Source organism: Tasmannia lanceolata, unplaced genomic scaffold (genome assembly GCF_043159265.1).
Source record: "Tasmannia lanceolata isolate RefF3 unplaced genomic scaffold, GAP_Taslan_0.1 ptg000173l, whole genome shotgun sequence".
NCBI lineage: Eukaryota > Viridiplantae > Streptophyta > Magnoliopsida > Canellales > Winteraceae > Tasmannia > Tasmannia lanceolata.
The window spans coordinates 47,501-57,500 of NW_027518849.1; positions in this window are offsets into that span (position 1 = coordinate 47,501).

Consider the following 10,000-nt stretch of genomic DNA (forward strand, 5'->3'; position numbering starts at 1 on the left):
ATGGCCTACTCGCCCACCGCCCTCTATATTGCCTAACCTTGGCAACCATGGTCCATTCCCCACTATATGCCATGGCCTTGTGCCCATGGTCTTCACAAGACAGCATCCAAGGCGCCTGAAAGGCCAAGGGAGCCCAACCCAGCAATGCCCAGCCAAGGCCAGGCATTCCAGTGCCTACCCGGGCAAAAACGCCCAAAGCATGCCCCATTCGTTAGCCTATCCAGGCAAAAACGCCCAAAACCAGCCCATTCCAGTGCCTATCCGGGGAAAACGCCCAAAGCATGCCCATTCCTTAGCCTATCCAGGCAAAAACGCCCAAAACCAGCACATTCCAGTGCCTATCCGGGCAAAAACGCCCTAAGCCTGCGCATTCCAGCGCCCCGCAGCATGCCACCCTCCTATAGGGTTTGCGCAACCAACCCGCCTAACCACCAGTGGCAACCAAAGGTGCTGTTAGCGACGACTTCTGAAGACGCAACGAGACGCGACGGGTTTGCGCCCAGACGCGACGAGGCGATGCGGGATCTGCGCCCAACCGTGCCTACACCCGCCGACTTGATGCGGGAGCTGCTGGCCCAAGCATGCCTAGCGTGCAAGGCCTGCGTGCAAGGCTAGTGTGCAAGGCTCGTGGGCAAGGCTAGTGCGCAAGGCTAGTGCCCAAGGTCTGTGTGCAAGGCTAGTGCCCAAGGCTAGTGAGCATGGCCTGTGTGCAAGGCTAGTGTGCAAGGCTGGTGTGCAAGGCTTGTGGGCAAGGCTGGTGCGCAAGGCTAGTTCCCAAGGGTTGTGTGCAAGGCTAGTGCCCAAGGCAAGTGCGCAAGGCTCGTGCCCAAAGCTAGTGCGCAAGGCTTGTGTGCAAGGCTACTGCGATGGGCCAGTGCCCAAGGCTTGTGAGCAAGGCTTGTATGCATGGCTTGTGTGCAAGGCTAGCGTCCAAGGCTTGTGCGCATGGCTTGTGCGCAAGGCTTGTGTCCAAGGCTTTTGTGCAAGGCTCGTGCGCAAGGCTAGTGTGCAAGGCTTGTGCGCATTGGCAGGTAGCCCACCAGCATGCACGATCCAAATGCCACTCACGCGACAACACGGTGCCAAGCCGGGCATGGTGTGCACTCAAAACCAATCAACGGACAGAGGTCATGCGTCATGGGGGGGATCTAGCAAGGCCATGGGGAAGGTCATGGAGGACCTTGGAAGCAAGCGCAAGACGAGAGCGAATCGAACAAGGGGCCAGGACGGGGCCTTGTGCCCATGGTCTTCGCAAGACAGCGTCCAAGGCACCCGAAAGCCCAAGGGAACCCAAACCCGGCCGACACTTGCAATCGCACATGCTCTCTGCAACACACCATCAATGCCGCCCAACGGGGCCAGCACGAGCAGTCCTCCGCGGTCCCCTGGCCCTGCGCACGTTTGTCTTCGAAACCGAGCATCAATGCCACAGAAAGTGCCGGGGCGCCAGCTGGAGCCATCATCCGCGTTGCCATGGCTCGCTTGGCCTTGGCTTGCCAGGCCCCGACACGAGCAATCGCGCATTTTCTTTGCAACCGACCATCAATGCCGCCCAACGGGGCCAGCACGAGCAGTCATCCGCGGTCCCCTGGCCCTGCGCACGTTTGTCTTTGAAACCGAGCATCAATGCCACAGAAAGTGCCGGGGCGCCAGCTGGAGCCATCATCCGACGTGCCATGGCTCTGGTCCCATGGTCTTCGCAACCGAGCATTCGTGACACCCGCGGGGCCAGGACACCAACCCTTCCGACACGAGCATTCGCGCATGTTCTTTGGCCACACAACGGCGCCAGCACGAGCAAAATCATCCGCGGTGCGGTGGCCTTGCACGGCCTTTTGTCTTTGGAACCAACCATCAGTGCCACGGGAAGTGCCGGAGTCCCGGCATCCGCGGTGCCAAGTCATTGCGCCCTTGGTCTCTGCAGCGGGGCATGCCGGGCACTCCCAACCATTGCAAGCAAGCAAGCAAGCAAGAAAGTAAGTAAGTAAGTAAGTATTACATATAGGGGCGGGACATGCGGGGAGATCTGCGAAACGTGCATTACGGGGCACACGCGTACCTACCGGGGCATACCGACCCCTATTGGGGCACACGTGTGCATATCGGGGCATACCGGGCCTATCGGGGCACACGCGTACATACCGGGGCATACCGAGCCCTACTGGGGCACACGTGCGCATATCGGGGCGTACCAAGCCTATCGGGGCATACGCATGTATCCCAAGGCATACCAAGTCTATCCGGGCATACGCGTTCATACCGGGGCGTAACGGGCCTATCGGGGCATACTTGGGCATATCCGGGCAAAAAATGCCCAAAACTTGCGCAACCTTGGCAACCGTGGTCCATTCCTCTCTATATGCCTAGCCTTGCCAACCGTGGTCCATTCCTCACTATATGCCATGGCCTTGTGCCCATGGTCTTCCCAAGACAGCATCCAAGGCGCCTGAAAGGCCAAGGGAGCCCAACCCAGCAATGCCCAGCCAAGGCCAGGCATTCCAGTGCCTACCCGGGCAAAAACGCCCAAAGCATGCCCCATTCGTTAGCCTATCCAGGCAAAAACGCCCAAAACCAGCCCATTCCAGTGCCTATCCGGGGAAAACGCCCAAAGCATGCCCATTCCTTAGCCTATCCAGGCAAAAACGCCCAAAACCAGCACATTCCAGTGCCTATCCGGGCAAAAACGCCCTAAGCCTGCGCATTCCAGCGCCCCGCAGCATGCCACCCTCCTATAGGGTTTGCGCAACCAACCCGCCTAACCACCAGTGGCAACCAAAGGTGCTGTTAGCGACGACTTCTGAAGACGCAACGAGACGCGACGGGTTTGCGCCCAGACGGGACGAGGCGATGCGGGATCTGCGCCCAACCGTGCCTACACCCGCCGACTTGATGCGGGAGCTGCTGGCCCAAGCATGCCTAGCGTGCAAGGCCTGCGTGCAAGGCTAGTGTGCAAGGCTCGTGGGCAAGGCTAGTGCGCAAGGCTAGTGCCCAAGGTCTGTGTGCAAGGCTAGTGCCCAAGGCTAGTGAGCATGGCCTGTGTGCAAGGCTAGTGTGCAAGGCTTGTATGCAAGGCTAGTGTGCAAGGCTGGTGTGCAAGGCTTGTGGGCAAGGCTGGTGCGCAAGGCTAGTTCCCAAGGGTTGTGTGCAAGGCTAGTGCCCAAGGCAAGTGCGCAAGGCTCGTGCCCAAAGCTAGTGCGCAAGGCTTGTGTGCAAGGCTACTGCGATGGGCCAGTGCCCAAGGCTTGTGAGCAAGGCTTGTATGCATGGCTTGTGTGCAAGGCTAGCGTCCAAGGCTTGTGCGCATGGCTTGTGCGCAAGGCTTGTGTCCAAGGCTTTTGTGCAAGGCTCGTGCGCAAGGCTAGTGTGCAAGGCTTGTGCGCATTGGCAGGTAGCCCACCAGCATGCACGATCCAAATGCCACTCACGCGACAACACGGTGCCAAGCCGGGCATGGTGTGCACTCAAAACCAATCAACGGACAGAGGTCATGCGTCATGGGGGGGATCTAGCAAGGCCATGGGGAAGGTCATGGAGGACCTTGGAAGCAAGCGCAAGACGAGAGCGAATCGAACAAGGGGCCAGGACGGGGCCTTGTGCCCATGGTCTTCGCAAGACAGCGTCCAAGGCACCCGAAAGCCCAAGGGAACCCAAACCCGGCCGACACTTGCAATCGCACATGCTCTCTGCAACACACCATCAATGCCGCCCAACGGGGCCAGCACGAGCAGTCCTCCGCGGTCCCCTGGCCCTGCGCACGTTTGTCTTCGAAACCGAGCATCAATGCCACAGAAAGTGCCGGGGCGCCAGCTGGAGCCATCATCCGCGTTGCCATGGCTCGCTTGGCCTTGGCTTGCCAGGCCCCGACACGAGCAATCGCGCATTTTCTTTGCAACCGACCATCAATGCCGCCCAACGGGGCCAGCACGAGCAGTCATCCGCGGTCCCCTGGCCCTGCGCACGTTTGTCTTTGAAACCGAGCATCAATGCCACAGAAAGTGCCGGGGCGCCAGCTGGAGCCATCATCCGACGTGCCATGGCTCTGGTCCCATGGTCTTCGCAACCGAGCATTCGTGACACCCGCGGGGCCAGGACACCAACCCTTCCGACACGAGCATTCGCGCATGTTCTTTGGCCACACAACGGCGCCAGCACGAGCAAAATCATCCGCGGTGGGGTGGCCTTGCACGGCCTTTTGTCTTTGGAACCAACCATCAGTGCCACGGGAAGTGCCGGAGTCCCGGCATCCGCGGTGCCAAGTCATTGCGCCCTTGGTCTCTGCAGCGGGGCATGCCGGGCACTCCCAACCATTGCAAGCAAGCAAGCAAGCAAGAAAGAAAGTAAGTAAGTAAGTAAGTATTACATATAGGGGCGGGACATGCGGGGAGATCTGCGAAACGTGCATTACGGGGCACACGCGTACCTACCGGGGCATACCGACCCCTATTGGGGCACACGTGTGCATATCGGGGCATACCGGGCCTATCGGGGCACACGCGTACATACCGGGGCATACCGAGCCCTACTGGGGCACACGTGCGCATATCGGGGCGTACCAAGCCTATCGGGGCATACGCATGTATCCCAAGGCATACCGAGTCTATCCGGGCATACGCGTTCATACCGGGGCGTAACGGGCCTATCGGGGCATACTTGGGCATATCCGGGCAAAAAATGCCCAAAACTTGCGCAACCTTGGCAACCGTGGTCCATTCCTCTCTATATGCCTAGCCTTGCCAACCGTGGTCCATTCCTCACTATATGCCATGGCCTTGTGCCCATGGTCTTCCCAAGACAGCGTCCAAGGCCCCCGGAAGGCCAAGGGAGCCCAACCCAGCAATGCCCTGCTATGGCAAGCCAAGGCCAAGCATTCCGGTGCCTATCCGGGCAAAAATGCAATTCCTCTCTATATGCCTAGCCTTGGCAACCGTGGTCCATTCCCCACCATATGCCATGGCCTTGTGCCCATGGTCTTCCCAAGACAGTGTCCAAGGCGCCCGGAAGGCCAAGGGAGCCCAACCCAGCAATGCCCTGCTTTGGCAAGCCAAGGCCAAGCATTCCGGTGCCTAACCTTGGCAACCGTGGTCCTTTCCTCACCATATGCCATGGCCTTGTGCCCATGGTCTTCGCAAGACATCGTCCAAGGCGCCCAAAAGGCCAAGGGAGCCCAACCCAGCAATGCCTTGCTAGGACAAGCCAAGGCCAAGCATTCCGGTGCCTATCCGGGCAAAAACGCCCAAAGCATGCCCATTCCTTAGCCTATCCAGGCAAAAACGCCCAAAATCTGCACATTCTAGTGCCTATCCGGGCAAAAACGCCCACCAGCATGCCACCCTCCTATAGGGTTTGCGCAACCAACCAGCCTAACCACCAGTGGCAACCAAAGGTGCTGTTAGCGACGACTTCTGAAGACGCAACGAGACGCGACGTGTTTGCGCCCAGACGCGACGAGACGATGCGGGATCTGCGCCCAAGAATGCCTAGACCCGTCGACTTGATGCGGGATCAGCTCGCCCAAGCATGCCTAGTGTGCAAGGCCTGTGTGCAAGGCTAGTGTCCAAGGCTAGTGTGCAAGGCTCATGTGGAACGCTAGTGCGCAAGGCTAGTGCCCAAGGCTTGTGTGCCAGGCCCGTGTGCAAGGCTAGTGTCCAGGGCTTGTGTGCATTGCTTGAGTGCAAGGCTTGTGTGCATTGCTCGAGTGCATGGCTTGTGTGCAAGGGTTGTGCGCAAGGCTAGTGTGCGGGGCTTGTGCGCATGGCTAATGTGCACGGCTTGTGTGCATGGCTACCGTGCAAGGCTAGTTTGCATGGCTAGGGTGCAAGGCTCGCATGCGAGGCTAGTGTGCAAGGCTGCGTGCAAGGGAAGCGTGCAGGGCGAGTGTGCGAGGCCACTGTGCACGGCGCCAGCACTAGCGAGCCATCATCCGCGTTGCCATGGCTCGCTTGGCCTTGGCTTGCCAGGCCCCGACACGAGCAATCGCGCATTTTCTTTGCAACCGACCATCAATGCCGCCCAACGGGGCCAGCACGAGCAGTCATCCGCGGTCCCCTGGCCCTGCGCACGTTTGTCTTTGAAACCGAGCATCAATGCCACAGAAAGTGCCGGGGCGCCAGCTGGAGCCATCATCCGACGTGCCATGGCTCGCTTGGCCTTGGCTTGCCGGGCCCCGACACGAGCAATCGCGCATTTTCTTTGCAACCGACCATCAATGCCGCCCAACGGGGCCAGCACGAGCAGTCATCCGCGGTCCCCTGGCACTGCGCACGTTTGTCTTTGAAACCGAGCATCAATGCCACAGAAAGTGCCGGGGCGCCAGCTGGAGCCATCATCCGACGTGCCATGGCTCTGGTCCCATGGTCTTCGCAACCGAGCATTCGTGACACCCGCGGGGCCAGGACACCAACCCTTCCGACACGAGCATTCGCGCATGTTCTTTGGCCACACAACGGCGCCAGCACGAGCAAAATCATCCGCGGTGCGGTGGCCTTGCACGGCCTTTTGTCTTTGGAACCAACCATCAGTGCCACGGGAAGTGCCGGAGTCCCGGCATCCGCGGTGCCAAGTCATTGCGCCCTTGGTCTCTGCAGCGGGGCATGCCGGGCACTCCCAACCATTGCAAGCAAGCAAGCAAGCAAGAAAGAAAGTAAGTAAGTAAGTAAGTATTACATATAGGGGCGGGACATGCGGGGAGATCTGCGAAACGTGCATTACGGGGCACACGCGTACCTACCGGGGCATACCGACCCCTATTGGGGCACACGTGTGCATATCGGGGCATACCGGGCCTATCGGGGCACACGCGTACATACCGGGGCATACCGAGCCCTACTGGGGCACACGTGCGCATATCGGGGCGTACCAAGCCTATCGGGGCATACGCATGTATCCCAAGGCATACCGAGTCTATCCGGGCATACGCGTTCATACCGGGGCGTAACGGGCCTATCGGGGCATACTTGGGCATATCCGGGCAAAAAATGCCCAAAACTTGCGCAACCTTGGCAACCGTGGTCCATTCCTCTCTATATGCCTAGCCTTGCCAACCGTGGTCCATTCCTCACTATATGCCATGGCCTTGTGCCCATGGTCTTCCCAAGACAGCGTCCAAGGCCCCCGGAAGGCCAAGGGAGCCCAACCCAGCAATGCCCTGCTATGGCAAGCCAAGGCCAAGCATTCCGGTGCCTATCCGGGCAAAAATGCAATTCCTCTCTATATGCCTAGCCTTGGCAACCGTGGTCCATTCCCCACCATATGCCATGGCCTTGTGCCCATGGTCTTCCCAAGACAGTGTCCAAGGCGCCCGGAAGGCCAAGGGAGCCCAACCCAGCAATGCCCTGCTTTGGCAAGCCAAGGCCAAGCATTCCGGTGCCTAACCTTGGCAACCGTGGTCCTTTCCTCACCATATGCCATGGCCTTGTGCCCATGGTCTTCGCAAGACATCGTCCAAGGCGCCCAAAAGGCCAAGGGAGCCCAACCCAGCAATGCCTTGCTAGGACAAGCCAAGGCCAAGCATTCCGGTGCCTATCCGGGCAAAAACGCCCAAAGCATGCCCATTCCTTAGCCTATCCAGGCAAAAACGCCCAAAATCTGCACATTCTAGTGCCTATCCGGGCAAAAACGCCCACCAGCATGCCACCCTCCTATAGGGTTTGCGCAACCAACCAGCCTAACCACCAGTGGCAACCAAAGGTGCTGTTAGCGACGACTTCTGAAGACGCAACGAGACGCGACGTGTTTGCGCCCAGACGCGACGAGACGATGCGGGATCTGCGCCCAAGAATGCCTAGACCCGTCGACTTGATGCGGGATCAGCTCGCCCAAGCATGCCTAGTGTGCAAGGCCTGTGTGCAAGGCTAGTGTCCAAGGCTAGTGTGCAAGGCTCATGTGGAACGCTAGTGCGCAAGGCTAGTGCCCAAGGCTTGTGTGCCAGGCCCGTGTGCAAGGCTAGTGTCCAGGGCTTGTGTGCATTGCTTGAGTGCAAGGCTTGTGTGCATTGCTCGAGTGCATGGCTTGTGTGCAAGGGTTGTGCGCAAGGCTAGTGTGCGGGGCTTGTGCGCATGGCTAATGTGCACGGCTTGTGTGCATGGCTACCGTGCAAGGCTAGTTTGCATGGCTAGGGTGCAAGGCTCGCATGCGAGGCTAGTGTGCAAGGCTGCGTGCAAGGGAAGCGTGCAGGGCGAGTGTGCGAGGCCACTGTGCACGGCGCCAGCACTAGCGAGCCATCATCCGCGTTGCCATGGCTCGCTTGGCCTTGGCTTGCCAGGCCCCGACACGAGCAATCGCGCATTTTCTTTGCAACCGACCATCAATGCCGCCCAACGGGGCCAGCACGAGCAGTCATCCGCGGTCCCCTGGCCCTGCGCACGTTTGTCTTTGAAACCGAGCATCAATGCCACAGAAAGTGCCGGGGCGCCAGCTGGAGCCATCATCCGACGTGCCATGGCTCGCTTGGCCTTGGCTTGCCGGGCCCCGACACGAGCAATCGCGCATTTTCTTTGCAACCGACCATCAATGCCGCCCAACGGGGCCAGCACGAGCAGTCATCCGCGGTCCCCTGGCACTGCGCACGTTTGTCTTTGAAACCGAGCATCAATGCCACAGAAAGTGCCGGGGCGCCAGCTGGAGCCATCATCCGACGTGCCATGGCTCTGGTCCCATGGTCTTCGCAACCGAGCATTCGTGACACCCGCGGGGCCAGGACACCAACCCTTCCGACACGAGCATTCGCGCATGTTCTTTGGCCACACAACGGCGCCAGCACGAGCAAAATCATCCGCGGTGCGGTGGCCTTGCACGGCCTTTTGTCTTTGGAACCAACCATCAGTGCCACGGGAAGTGCCGGAGTCCCGGCATCCGCGGTGCCAAGTCATTGCGCCCTTGGTCTCTGCAGCGGGGCATGCCGGGCACTCCCAACCATTGCAAGCAAGCAAGCAAGCAAGAAAGAAAGTAAGTAAGTAAGTAAGTATTACATATAGGGGCGGGACATGCGGGGAGATCTGCGAAACGTGCATTACGGGGCACACGCGTACCTACCGGGGCATACCGACCCCTATTGGGGCACACGTGTGCATATCGGGGCATACCGGGCCTATCGGGGCACACGCGTACATACCGGGGCATACCGAGCCCTACTGGGGCACACGTGCGCATATCGGGGCGTACCAAGCCTATCGGGGCATACGCATGTATCCCAAGGCATACCGAGTCTATCCGGGCATACGCGTTCATACCGGGGCGTAACGGGCCTATCGGGGCATACTTGGGCATATCCGGGCAAAAAATGCCCAAAACTTGCGCAACCTTGGCAACCGTGGTCCATTCCTCTCTATATGCCTAGCCTTGCCAACCGTGGTCCATTCCTCACTATATGCCATGGCCTTGTGCCCATGGTCTTCCCAAGACAGCGTCCAAGGCCCCCGGAAGGCCAAGGGAGCCCAACCCAGCAATGCCCTGCTATGGCAAGCCAAGGCCAAGCATTCCGGTGCCTATCCGGGCAAAAATGCGATTCCTCTCTATATGCCTAGCCTTGGCAACCGTGGTCCATTCCCCACCATATGCCATGGCCTTGTGCCCATGGTCTTCCCAAGACAGTGTCCAAGGCGCCCGGAAGGCCAAGGGAGCCCAACCCAGCAATGCCCTGCTTTGGCAAGCCAAGGCCAAGCATTCCGGTGCCTAACCTTGGCAACCGTGGTCCTTTCCTCACCATATGCCATGGCCTTGTGCCCATGGTCTTCGCAAGACATCGTCCAAGGCGCCCAAAAGGCCAAGGGAGCCCAACCCAGCAATGCCCTGCTAGGGCAAGCCAAGGCCAAGCATTCCGGTGCCTAACCTTGGCAACCGTGGTCCTTTCCTCACCATATGCCATGGCCTTGTGCCCATGGTCTTCGCAAGACATCGTCCAAGGCGCCCAAAAGGCCAAGGGAGCCCAACCCAGCAATGCCTTGCTAGGACAAGCCAAGGCCAAGCATTCCGGTGCCTATCCGGGCAAAAACGCCCAAAGCAT